Source organism: Athene cunicularia, unplaced genomic scaffold (genome assembly GCF_003259725.1).
Source record: "Athene cunicularia isolate RWA unplaced genomic scaffold, athCun1 SCF_1, whole genome shotgun sequence".
NCBI lineage: Eukaryota > Metazoa > Chordata > Aves > Strigiformes > Strigidae > Athene > Athene cunicularia.
Genome location: NW_020799155.1, coordinates 44,089 through 57,418, shown reverse-complemented (window position 1 = coordinate 57,418; position 13,330 = coordinate 44,089). Strand labels below are relative to the sequence as shown.

General features: G+C 43.9%; 1 protein-coding gene across 1 annotated transcript in view; it reads right to left on the bottom strand.

Moving 5' to 3' along the window:
• Positions 1 to 13,330, bottom strand: part of SLC10A7 (solute carrier family 10 member 7) — a 158,348-nt gene that overhangs the window by 127,926 nt on the left and 17,092 nt on the right. The window lies entirely within an intron of this gene.

Genomic DNA, 13,330 nt, shown 5'->3' with positions numbered 1-13,330 from the left:
TGAGAGACCCTGAGTTAGAGGTACTGACAACGAGGGACAAAATAAAACTTTTATCACAAGTCTAACTCAACCACTGACACTTTAGGTAAGTAAATCAGCTGCTTTTCAAAGGTGTTCGGAAAATCTGAAACTTCGTACAAACTAAGTGAGGACTCTGGAGGTGAAGTGCTCGAATATGGGGATTTCAGAAGCCTCACTATTAGCCTGAATTTTGCTTCCACTGAATTATGAGCAGAGCTGAATGCCTTTGAAAATCCCTTCCATTCTGAACCGGTTTAGCAGTGGATTTGTATCAGAACTACTAACAATAAATGAAAGAACCGTGAGAGAGGGAAAAAAAACCAACAGAAGATTCCACAATTGCTTTGGGTTATGGAAGACTTGAGAAGACAATGAGGAACTCTAGAGATATCTAATGCAGCTGCGTGACTGGGACACATTATAGTGATGAAATTCATATTGTAAGTAATAATTTGGGCTACTCCTATGCATTGATGGATATAAAATGCACTCACCACTCAGGGAAGGAAAAAACCCTAAGTGTCAATAAACAGTTCAATAAAAACCATCTGCTCAAAGCACAGTAACGGTAAAAGAAAAGTAAACTCTCAGGATACATAAAAAATTAGACTGCAATACTAGAACAGAGTGAGGAAATTTAACAGCACAACAGCTCCTATGTACATACAAGGCTTATGCTGACCCAGTTAATTCTGTATATTTGTACATGTGAAGTGCAGACATCTTCCCTAAACTTGTCCTCTGATACCCACATACATTTCCCAGAGACTTCAGTCTAGTATCTAATGATAGAATTAGTTACACTTTCATTTATAACTTTATAATCTGTGTGGGCAGACAAAATTAATTACTTAAGAAATAAAAAAAAATTTTCATTATAGGTTTTTTCCTTTTACAGTATCAAATTTAAAAACAATAGGATGAAATTACTTACCCTCTCATAAACTAAATCTAAAAATATGAATATTTTAAGTGCAATTTGGAAATCAAATTTTAGACAACACTACTGTAAATTTTCACTTAGAGAAGAAATAACTATATTATAGAAGACAACTAACCATCATGACATACACAGTTTATTTGAAGATCTTAAATTATTTTGTTTAATAATACTCATGTGTTACCTTCCAAAGGTAAACACTCTAGTACACTGGTGCATCAGCGTATGAATCACAAACCATTAGAGCTTGTACTTCTTATTCATTTTATTTTGTTTTTTAAAAGGTTAATGTACATGTATACACAGTTCAAAGAACTTCAGATATTTTTAGAGAAATCAATACCTTTCCTGTGACTTCACAGTAGTGTTAGGGTTCACTTTTTTGTTTTTACTTAAAAAAAACACCACTCAAACAGAGGAATTTTCCAGTGTTCATTTCCTAGTAAGTACTCATATGCTTTTTATTTTAAAATATCAGTTGAAACTATTGCATATAATTTGTTGGGAAAACATTACTACTCTCCCTTGATTCTTTTCCTTAAAGGCTAACTGTAGTCCTTGCAAATTTATATTCGGTTTTATGTTCTACATCTGCTACAAAAGCAAATCTAAAAACCAATACTAGAACTCTTTCTTTGTATCTTATTTTGTAAATACCTTTCTAGCTTTCTTCATTATAGCCTAATTTATGCTTCAAACTCCTGTCTTGCATATGCAACAGCTTGTTTTGCAAAAGGCATAGCAGATCCACATTAAAGTTGCAAAAAAAAAAAAAAAAACCCAAAAAACCAGCACCTTGATTAAGAGGTTTTATACACGCTACAGCTTAACTACAAAAAAAAAACCCTCAATACACAAAAAACCCTCAATGGTTTTGTTGTTTATAAGACAGAAAAATAGCCAAAGTATTCTTCAATAAAATGAACTGTCTGCCACGATTTATCTGTACAATTCCATCACAGCTCTTGCCTGTTATGTTACAATTTTCAAAAATATGTCATTAAGCTGCCATAAAAGTCATCGCAAATTGTTTTTTCTCCCAAACTGATAATAGACTTATAGATCTAATTTTCAATCTCTTTTCTTCATTACTTTGATTCTTAAGGAGAGTATGACATTTGCTGTCTGAATACTTTGTAGTGGTATCTGGCATCTCTACAGCACTTCTGTCTAAGGATCTCTGAGCTTTTAATAGGTTTGTCTTTACAGCACCTTGAAATGCTGACATTTATTTGTATCTCTCTTGCAAAAATGGATAGAATCAGACTTATGAAAAAATGGGGTTTATAATTTCAGTGAAAAACTACAAGACTGCTTGGAGAGAAAAAAAAAAAAGTCACACAAAAAAGTGTTCTATCCTTAAAATGTCATTAAAATCCTGACCCTTCACGGCTCGACAAGAGCAAAGAGTAAAAGTGAGGCCTTCTGTTTTTCATTCCAATTTTTTTTAACTACACAGAATGTCCTCTTCACAAATCAAGACACTTTGTAAGTGCTACTGACGACAGAAACAATTAAGTAGCTGAGAAAATACCACCAAATTAAAAATTAAATTTTGATTTCTCATGGTGATAACTCCTTATTTTTTGCCAGTGTACATATGAACATGCTTTTGTTCATGTAGGGCTTCATATGCATCAAATTAAATTAAGTATTTGAAACTGGCTTTGCTAACGAATTACATGTATTTGTGACAAAAGCTAGGAACAGGCTGTTTTAGAAAGTTATTTGCAGGATTAATGGAAGTAACATCATATAGGAAGAGATCACAAAAGGAATGATGGAAAAATCATGGTGAAGAGGTGTCAGAGTCAGTCAGAAGATCAGCATTGTCTCAACATTACCATCAGGGACATGGACAGGAAGGTACCTGACAACAGCCTGTTTGGAACAGTTGCTGATCCCAAGAGTGGAAAACGGTGCAAAGGCTCCTGAATGCAGAACTGTGTGGCACAGCGAGTGCTGTGCTGTTCTCCTGAGTACTGAACTGTGTGGTGCAGGGAGTGCAGTGCTGTTCTTCGGTGCCTGAGCCATGTGGTACAGACTGCTGTGCTACTGTTCGGTACCTGAGCCTAACCAGAGCCATCAGAGATGACCACATAGCTACTGTCAAAAAAGATGGATCACAACTGTTGCCATAACATTGATGGAGAAATCATCAACTTTAGACGAACTTGGCTTCATTATAATACCAAAACACATCTCCTGGTTGAAGGCTACCTGCCTCTAAGACCAATCGGGCCTCAGACACTCCCCCTTGTGTATGCGTGGTAGCCTCGTTCAAGAAGGGCTGAGATCCCTGAGGCAGAAGAGGAGCAAGTGTGTCACTAAGCATAAAAGATGACTTCTGGACAATGAAAATTCAAAGCTTCCCCACCAAGGTTCATGACAATCAACAATAGAGCATTAGATGGACCCAGGCCCATTAGGATTTCTTGAGATCACCAGTGGGAGCTATAACATCTCTTTTCCCCTTTCTTTCACCCATCTCTAACTATCGCATGCCTCACAAGCAACACAAAATTTCACTGTTTGATTGAGGTAATCCCCTTTGGTGTGGTCGCCTTAATTCTGCACTTTCAAGTAGTGCAAACAAGTAGTAAACAAACCATCACAAGTCCACCAAGTGGACCATGACAAAGGGGAGGAACAGAAGAAACACGAGTTGCAAGAGAGCTGAAAGAACAAGCCACACAGACAGAGACCAGAAAGAGAAGGTGAAGAAACCTAAGAATGTGTCACAGAGTGAATAGGTGTGAATTTTTAGCCCTACTAGACAAGTTGTATTTCTGCTCATCACATCAAGGACAGCTACTTTCACCAAAACAAAAGACAGAATAGCCATAAATCATCTTCACCTCCTTCAACAGCCAAGCTCTTCAGAGAGCACAGAGTTTTCCTCCACACCACTTACATCTCTCATTTGCCAACATCTCTCTGGATAGAATGATACTAGCTCCCAGCTAGTCTGAATTACACAGGCAGGTCTCTGGACATAAGTTTTTATCTCCACTGTATCTTCTTACAACAGCTATGGGTAAATATCTTACAATGTCACATATTGGACATTTTCAAAATATAGTGCCTGTGTCACTGCAGGTACACAAGTTATTCTGTAGCAGTACAGAAACACTGTCTCGAACAGCTCAACACCCTTGCTGCTGCCACTGCCACCAATACCGACACGTAAGGAAATGAGATTTGAAAAGTCAGTCTTAAGTCTCTTGTAATAAGCAGTACTGAAAGTGAAAGTCACTCCATTATTTTCTTTGCAGCTAGAATCTTCTGTTTTTCCACTCTGCTAATGCCAACACTGGATTTCTCCTCCATTGATTACAGAAAAAAAAATAAAAATCCAATACTCCTATAAAATCTGTTACTGGTTTTTAGTCTGATTACCTCTGTGCTGTTCTTCCATTTCTTTCTTATAAAGCTACAGAGATCTTTTCACTCCTACAACCCCTATGACTTGTGAAGAAAGCTCTTTCAAGTCCCCTAAAACAAGCCAAGAAACCACTCCTGCATCAGAGCTAAGTGAAGAAGTTCATTTTCACCCTCAAACACCAAAAGACTTAGAAGCCTTTTAGCTTCCAAATATAATGCTTCTCTCCACCATAATGCCACAGCTACAACATGCAATGGTGCTAACTGGCTTGATTGTCTTCCCTTATTAATGGGAAGCTACTGCTGAGAAAGGGTTTTTGATAAAGTTTTATTTCTTCTGGAATGCCCGAACCATCAAAACTAGCCCCCACCTGCTCATCTACCAGGCATACTGCAAAGTAACATAAATGGCTAACGTGGATGGGTTTGGAAAGCACATCTAGCCACTGCTAAGACTAGAAATTTGAAAGCAGTATAGATCACAGGGTTGGTGTATAGGAAGAAGGAAGATTTTATTTTAAACGCTGTATGGGAAGAAAGATTTATTTTTGCTTTTGTAAATTCTACATTTACACTCGAGTAACTGTTCAGCTGTTGTATTCTTATACACAGATCAAGAGGACTTAAAGCTTAAATACACTTTGTTGATATAACATGTGTTTGAATCATCAGGAAAACAAACACTGGTAGATTGTATAGTTGTTATTAAACACTGACAACTAAATAATAAAGATTTTTAGCTTACTTGGGTTTGTAAATACAATCCCAGAACATTAACTTTTTCAACGATGAACACAGTTTAATCAGAATTCTTACTATCAGCCTTGGAGACCACACCTTCCTCAGACAAAAAAAGCAGAACATTTTATTTTGTGCGCTCAGGCATGTATCAATTAAAAATACCAGATCCTTGTATGATGAACAAAAACATCTTATCTCACAACCAAATTTTCCAATTGATATGAAGCAAAATCCTGCATCCAAGTAGCTTCTAATGATGTGCTTTCTAAGCACTTGACCAAAAACTTAATCACCCTGTCCCAGAACAATAAAATACAGCTCTTACATAAGGCTTTTCAGCACTGATCTTCAAACACTTCAAAGTTGCCATTATCCATTATTTCTAACCCCAGAGACAATATACCCCACTCGGTTTTACCCAACAGGTTAATGACAGAGCTAAAACCAGAATCCCTGTTTCCTCAGCCCCAGGTGAGTACTCCTTCTACCATGTCATAGCGCTTGATATTTCTTTGAGGATAACCCAAGTCCAAACCAACATTCAACAGTCATTTCTACTTTAAGAAAACCTAAAACCCTCTACACTGTCAACTACCACAGCTCTCATGTGCTGCGTTTCAAGAAATCCAAAGAGGTCTTCAGAGCACTTATTGAGGGTGTGCCTGTACTCTACAGCAGCAGGACACTTCTCAGACTAATTAGTTCATGTGGAGCTTCCTCACTGTATTGCATCTGAGCAAGCTCATTTATCTTCGTATTACATTATGCAGTGAAGATACACCCTCAAACAAATCAGTTTCTCCAGGTAAGAGATACATGGTTGACAAGGCAAAAGCAGTCTAAGAGACATTATTATGAACAAATGCTCTCACAGTACAATCACTTGTATTTCCAGTTGACTTCCAGGTTTAAAATCTTCATATATCAGAATGGATTTAAATTAAAGTGGGGGAAAAAAAGCATTGTTCTGCTCATGTCAGAAAGAGAACTATATCAGTAACAGCTTAGGTGAAATTTGGCAAGGAGAGATGCAAGAGGGTATTCTACTCTAGCACAAGGAAAGTGAGTTGCTGTTCTTTAGAAGAAATTTAACAATAGTCTGAGCGACAGGGAAGCATCAGGTTCCAAAAATAGGTTTCCACTGGAAACTTGTTCAAGTTTGGCAACAAATTTGCCACACACTTTGTCTACACTGAGCATGTTTCTCTTTTGCATACCTCCCTACAGCCTGACTGAGAACTTGCAATTCCCAAGACCAAATTCTTGATTCACCCTGTCTCTGCTGTCAGCAACTACCTATAAAAACCACTAACAATTTGTACATTCCTCCAATACCAGGTTTGGTACAGAATTATAGGTTTAAGCTTACTGTGTCAGTGATTTATACAATTATTTACACAAACCTCACATGATAGAAAGTTTCTGTTTTTCAGCTAATATAAAATACACACGCCCCCAGCACCCCAGAAGAAAACTACCATAAAAAAGCAAACGTAATGGCCAAGAAACTAAAGCACCTCTCTCTCTCTCTCCTGCACACAAATGGTGTATATCACCTTCAACTAACCAATCACACCTTATTTTTTTCCAGAGGATCTTTTCCTTGTTCTATGGATAGGACAGGCAATGCTAACATGGAATAAGCACACATTCAATACTTAATTTCGTCTTCATTGCTCACTACATGGCATTTTTGTGTAATTTATAGCACCTACATCTAGAATCATAACTACAAAACTTGTCATTTCTCTGTTGATGTCTATTATGTACATGAATTATTTCCTTATACCAATCACTCCACAGCGCCTCCATCAGACAGTTTTATGATTCTTGTTTTCAGGTAGCAAACTAGGAGACAGTGATTGGACATCAGGATTGCCCGTAATTAGAGATGCTTGACTTGAGATGCTTCGAGTCTCTCTTCAGAGGATAGAGCAATTAAACAGCACTTTGTCAGTACAAAGTACAACTTCAATCTATTTCAGTGCTATCATGTGTTTTTAAAGCTGACATTAATCGGTCCCAGGAGTCTGAAGTCAGAAAATGAGAAGTACACAACTAATGGCCTTATTTTAAAAATGTGGTTGAAGTGACTCACCCAACCTCACACAGAAACTCTAAGGCTGAATTAAGATTTGGCCTTAACCCTCCAGAACAGCACTTCAAGAACCCTAGCTTTAAAACCAATCTCTTTTAGTGTTATTCTCTCCCCTCCTCACCTACTAGGTCTCATCCACCTTCAGCAGTTATGAGGAAGCCGATCTAAATGAAACAACCTCGTTCATTGGCACACCTGGATTAATTTCCTAAATGCTGTCTACCTGGTCTTCCTGAAAAATGCAAGTGTTTTGTGCATAAAAAAAGAGTCTGAAATGAGTAAGCATATGTTATTTTAAGGCAGAAATATAATGTGATCAAACTGAGTTTGCACAAACAACTTAATTCTGGCATTTCCTATCTGTTGAGAACTTTGCATTGCATCATGGTCAGAAAACTCCATGTTCCCAAAATTTTCATTTCATGCAGTCTCAAATAACAATATAAGATTTAAATTACTGTTTGTGTCCCCACCATCTCACTTATCACATCTGCGGCTTCAAGCCTGAGGAACACCTATTATAAGCCCTCTTAACACTAAACACCATCCAAGCAATCACTGCAAGGGTGCACCTTCACCACAAACCTAATGGTCTGAGATAACCAGTACACAGCTGTGCAAGTTTTAATCCTTGCCGGGATGAGAGAACACGTTGCCGTTGCCCCTCCCCCACCCGCGTTGGTTGGGCTGGAAGTTAGACACAGACCCCGGCTAAAATAACAAGAAATTTAATACACCAGAGTGATAGAACAATCTGAACAACAACAGTATCAATGGTAACAACAATAAACAGCAATAACAGTGAACAAGACAAACGATATACAGAGAAATACCACTAGCTGGTCTATGGAAAGCAAAATTCCCTCCCGAACCCGCCAAGGAGCAAGGAAAAGGTTCCGCCTCCGGACCTGACGTCAGCATGGTATGAATAACCCGGCTGGAGATCCCTTCCCCCTCTCTCTCTGCTGGGGAAAACCTTACTCTATCCTGGCTAAACCAGGACATAATCCACCCCTTTATTCTATATCATCTGCGCCATGTCCAGCTGCCGTTTAGCAGTTAACAATAACAAAATAATAATTTACACAGGCACAGCATAATTTACGGCATGTTCTCACCCAGAATCAAGTCCCCCTGTGGTACACATCAGACCTCCCCACTGTCCTGCATCACCCACCAGGTGTACCCAGGTCCTTGGGCAAAAGCAATCCCGTGGATGGGTTTGCCTTTACCTTTCCCTGGTGCAGGACTAAACCAGACTATTTTTCCCAATATATTCCTCATGCGCACCACAGGGACTTTATCCCCATCTACAGCACGTGGAGGTCTCTACTGAGCCGGACCAGCTCGACTGGCAGGTCCTCTTGTGTTGACGAGCCAGGTGGCCTTTGCTAGATGCATGTCCCAGTCTTTGAAGGTGCCACCTCCCAGTGCTTTCAATGTGGTTTTTAACAGTCCATTGTAGCGCTCGATCTTCCCAGAGGCTGGTGCGTGGTAGGGGATATGGTAGACCCACTCGATGCCGTGTTCTTCTGCCCAGGCATTTATGAGGTTGTTTCGGAAGTGGGTCCCGATGTCTGACTCAATTCTCTCTGGGGTGCCGTGTCGCCACAGGACTTGGGTTTCAAGGCCCAGGATGGTGTTCCGGGCGGTGGCGTGGGGCACTGGGTAAGCTTCCAGCCACCCAGTGGTTACTTCCACCACTGTGAGCACGTGGCGCTTCCTGTGGCGGGTCCGTGGCAGTGTGATGTAGTCGATCTGCCAGGCCTCTCCATATCTATTCCAGCCATCGCTCTCCATTTCGCTGGGGCTTCACCCGCTTGGCATGTTTAATTGCAGCACACGTCTCACATCCATGGATGATCTCTGCAATGGTGTCAATAGCAAGGTCCACTCCTCGATTTCGAGCCCACCTGTATGTTGCATCCCTACCTTGGTGGCCTGAGGTCTCGTGGGCCCACCGGGCTATGAACAGTTCACCTTTGCGCTGTCAGTCCAAGTCCACCTGAGCCACTCTAATCTGAGCAGCTTGGTCTGCCTGCTGGTTGTGTCGATGCTCATCAGTGGCCCGACTCTTGGGTATATGGGCATCCACATGGCACACCTTCACAACGACTTTCTCCACACGGGCTGCAATGTCCTACAATACTTCAGCAGCCCAGACGGTTTTACCCTTACATTGCCAGTTGTTCTGCTTCCATTGCTGCAGTCATTTCCACAGGGTATTCGCTACTGCCCACGAGTTGGTGTAGAGGTAGAGCCTCGGCCACTTTTCCCGCTCACCAATGTCTAAAGCAAGCTGAACAGCTTTCACCTCTGCAAACTGGCTCGATTCACCCTGTCCCTCAGCAGCTTCAGTGACCCGTCGTGTGGGACTCCATACAGCAGCCTTCCACTGTCGATGTTTTCCCACAATACGACAAGACCCATCAGTGAACAGGGCATATCGCTTCTCCTCATCCGGCAGCTCGTTATATGGTGGGGCCTCCTTAGCACGTGTCACCTCCTGCTTTGGTGACATCCCGGAATCTTTGCTTTCTGGCCAGTTCGTAATCACCTCTAGTATCCCTGGGCAGCTGGGGTTCCCTATTCGAGCCCGTTGTGTTATCAACGCAACCCATTTACTCCACGTGGCATCTGTTGCATGATGCGTGGAGGAGGCTTTTCCTTTGAACATCCACCCCAGCACCGGCAGTCGGGGTGCCAGGAGGAGCTGCATTTCAGTGCCGACCACTTCTGAGGCAGCCCGAACTCCTTCGTACGCTGCCAGTATCTCCTTCTCAGTTGGTGTGTAATTAGCTTCAGAGCCTTTGTATCCCCGGCTCCAAAAGCCTAGAGGTCGGCCTCGGGTCTCCCCAGGTGCTCTCTGCCAAAGGCTCCAGGTAGGGCCATTCTCCCCGGCTGCGGTGTAGAGCATGTTCTTAACCTCCTGCCCTTCCCGGATTGGCCCGAGAGCTACTGCTTGGGCAATCTCTCGTTTAATCTGTTCAAAGGATTGTTGTTGCTCAGGGCCCCATTCAAAATCGTTCTTCTTACGGGTTACGTGGTAGAGAGGGCTCACAATCAGGCTGTATTTGGGATGTGCATCCTCCAGAACCCCACGGCGCCCAGGAAAGACTGAGTGTCCTTTTTAGAGGTTGGTGGGGCCATGGCTGTTATCTTGTTTATCACCTCCATTGGGATGTGGCGACGCCCATCTTGCCATTTTATCCCTAGGAATTGAATTTCCCTTGCAGGTCCCTTAACTTTCGTTTGCTTAATGGCAAAGCCGGCCTTCAGGAGGATTTCAATGATTCGCTTCCCTTTCCAAAGACTTCCTCAGCTGTGTCCCCCCCATACAATGATGTCATCAATATACTGCAGGTGTTCTGGAGCCCCGCCTTTCTCCAGTGCAGTATGGACCAGTCCATGGCAAACGGTGGAGCTGTGGTTCCACCCCTGGGACAATCGATAACAGGTGTACTGGATGCCTCCCCAAGTGAACGCAAACTGTGGCCTGCATTCTGGCGCTATCGGAATGGAGAAGAACGCGTTAGCAATGTCAATCGTGGCGTACCACTTGGCTGCCTTCGACTCCAGTTCATACTGGAGCTCTAGCATGTCCGGCACTGCAGCACTCATTGCTGGCGTAACTTCATTCATGCCACGGTAGTCCACAGTCAGCCTCCATTCACCATTAGGCTTCCTCACTGGCCATATAGGACTGTTGAAGGGGGAGTGAGTTTTGCTGATCACCTTCTGGCTCTCTAGTTGACGGATCAGCTGATGGATGGGGACCAGGGAATCTCGGTTAGTGCGGTACTGCTGCCGGTGCACCGTCCTGGTAGCAATCGGCACTCGCTGCTCCTCAGCCTTAAGCTGCCCCACCACTGAGGGATCCTCTGAAAGGCCAGGTAGGGTGGACAACTGTTCAACCTCCTCCAGGGCAGCTACACCAAAAGCCCACCGGTACCCTTTTGGGTCTTTGAAGTGCCCTCTCCTGAGATAGTCTATGCCCAGGATGCACGGGGCATCTGGGCCAGTCACAATGGGGTGCTTATGCCAGTCCTTCCCAGTCAGGCTCACTTCAGCTTCCAGTAGGGTCAGCTGTTGGGATCCCCCTGTCACTCCGAAGATGCAGATGGATTCAACCCCACTGTAGATCGATGGCATCAGGGTGCACTGTGCGCCAGTGTCCACCAAAGCCTTATACTCTTGTGGGTCTGATGTGCCAGGCCATCGGATCCACACTGTCCAGTAAATCCGATTGTCTCTTTCCTCCACCTGGCTGGAGGCAGGGCCCCTCTAATCCTGCTCATCATCACTCACTTCTTGAAAGAACGATTTACTGGTCCCCTCAAGAGGGTCAGACATAATGTTCACCATTCTATTCTGCCTGGGAGATTTCTGACCTGACACTGGAGCTGCGCTCCTCTTGAGGGACTCCCCTTTCCTGGTGGTCCTCCCTTTCAGCTGCTCTACTCGTGCAGCCAGGGCGGCAGTGGGCTGTCCATCCCACTTCCTCATGTTCTCTCCATGGTCACGGAGGAAAAACCACAGGGTGCCTTGTGGTGTGTACCTTCTGCTGCCTTTCTCTTGGGTGGGGAAACGTTTACTTATAATGGCTGAGACATTAGCCCATGCAGGTGGAACATAGGACATGTTCTCTTCCATTTTCCTGACACTCTTAGACAGTTCCTCCACAGCTGAGACCAGGGAATGTTGAAAAGAAGGGAGATTTCCCTCATATTGCCGGAGCTTGCCAACCACTCCATCCACTGTTAGAGTGTGGGTGTCTGTCCACCAGGACACTATTGCCAATGCTTTCGAGTGTGCTTCTGGTGCGCTCTTCAGGAACCTTCGCCACATCAGGTGTGTGCAAGGGGCCTGATCTGGGTCCATGGGTGACTGCTCATCATTCAGATCACCATAGATCATCTCAAACACAGCCAGTTCCCTGAGGTTTTGGATGCCTTTCTCAATGCTGGTCCATTTGCTCAGCTGACACAGGATATCATCCTTGTAGGGGTACCTCTCCCTTACACTGAACAGGAGTTGCTTCCAAAGGCTGAGGGTTTGAGCCTGTTTTCCTATTTCCCTATCAATGCCAGCATCCTTGGCCAAAGATCGCAGCTGCTTGGCCTCTCTCCCCTCCATCTCAAAAGCACTGGCTCCATTGTCCCAGCATCAGAGCAACCAGGTGCAAATCTGCTCACCTCGCAGTTGGCCAAAATCTCTCCGCATATCTCGCAGCTCAGTCGGGGACAGAGATCGGACAATCACGTCTGGTCCTTCCTCCTGTTCCCCTGATGGGCCTGGCTCATCCTCATCCCTCACTCTGCGAACAGACTTTCTGGTATATTTGGTTTTCTGAATCGGGGCGACTGACACTGGCTCTGCCTGGCTCTCTGGCTCAGTCTCTGTGCTGGTGCAGGCGACTGAGACTGGCTCTGCCTGTGCCCCCGGTTCAGATATTGTTTGTGTGGCCTTTTCTTCCCTTTGAGGGCAGCGGGTGGTATTGCAGAGGGCACGGTATGCATGGGCAAGTCCCCAACACATTGCAGTGATTTGTGTCTCCTGGGTTTTGCCAGTTTGGTAACACACCCTTTCTAAGCACTCCATCAGCTTCTCAGGACTTTGCATTTGCTCAGGAGTGAAATTCCAAAGCACTGGGGGTGCCCACCGACTCAGGCCTTTGCCCATCTTTTCCCACACCCCTTGCCACTCACTATTAATTGGCCTCGGGGCAGGTTTCCGGGCACTGCTATTGTCAGAGAAATGCTGCATGGCCAAAACCGAAATCAGGCAGACGTTCAGAAGGCATAGTGCCACAATCACGCTGGCTTGCAGGCTCCAGGGGGAGCTAAACCTCCCCAAAGCCGAGAGGATCCCTTCCCCTGGCTCACCCACAGAGGGGGTGACCCCCCTAACAAAAGCCCAAAGGGCAAACAGGTACCGGCCCGCCCCCCCCACAGCGATACAAAGGCAGCATACGCGTTCAATAGCCCGTACAACAACATAAGAACCTTTACACATTTTCCACCCATAACAAACACCACCCCAGGGATCACACACTGGATATAAGGAGTAATCCAGCCGCACCACCTAAACATGTGGGCCAGCATCACAAATATTTTCTTATCAAACAAATACAAAAAAAAGATTAC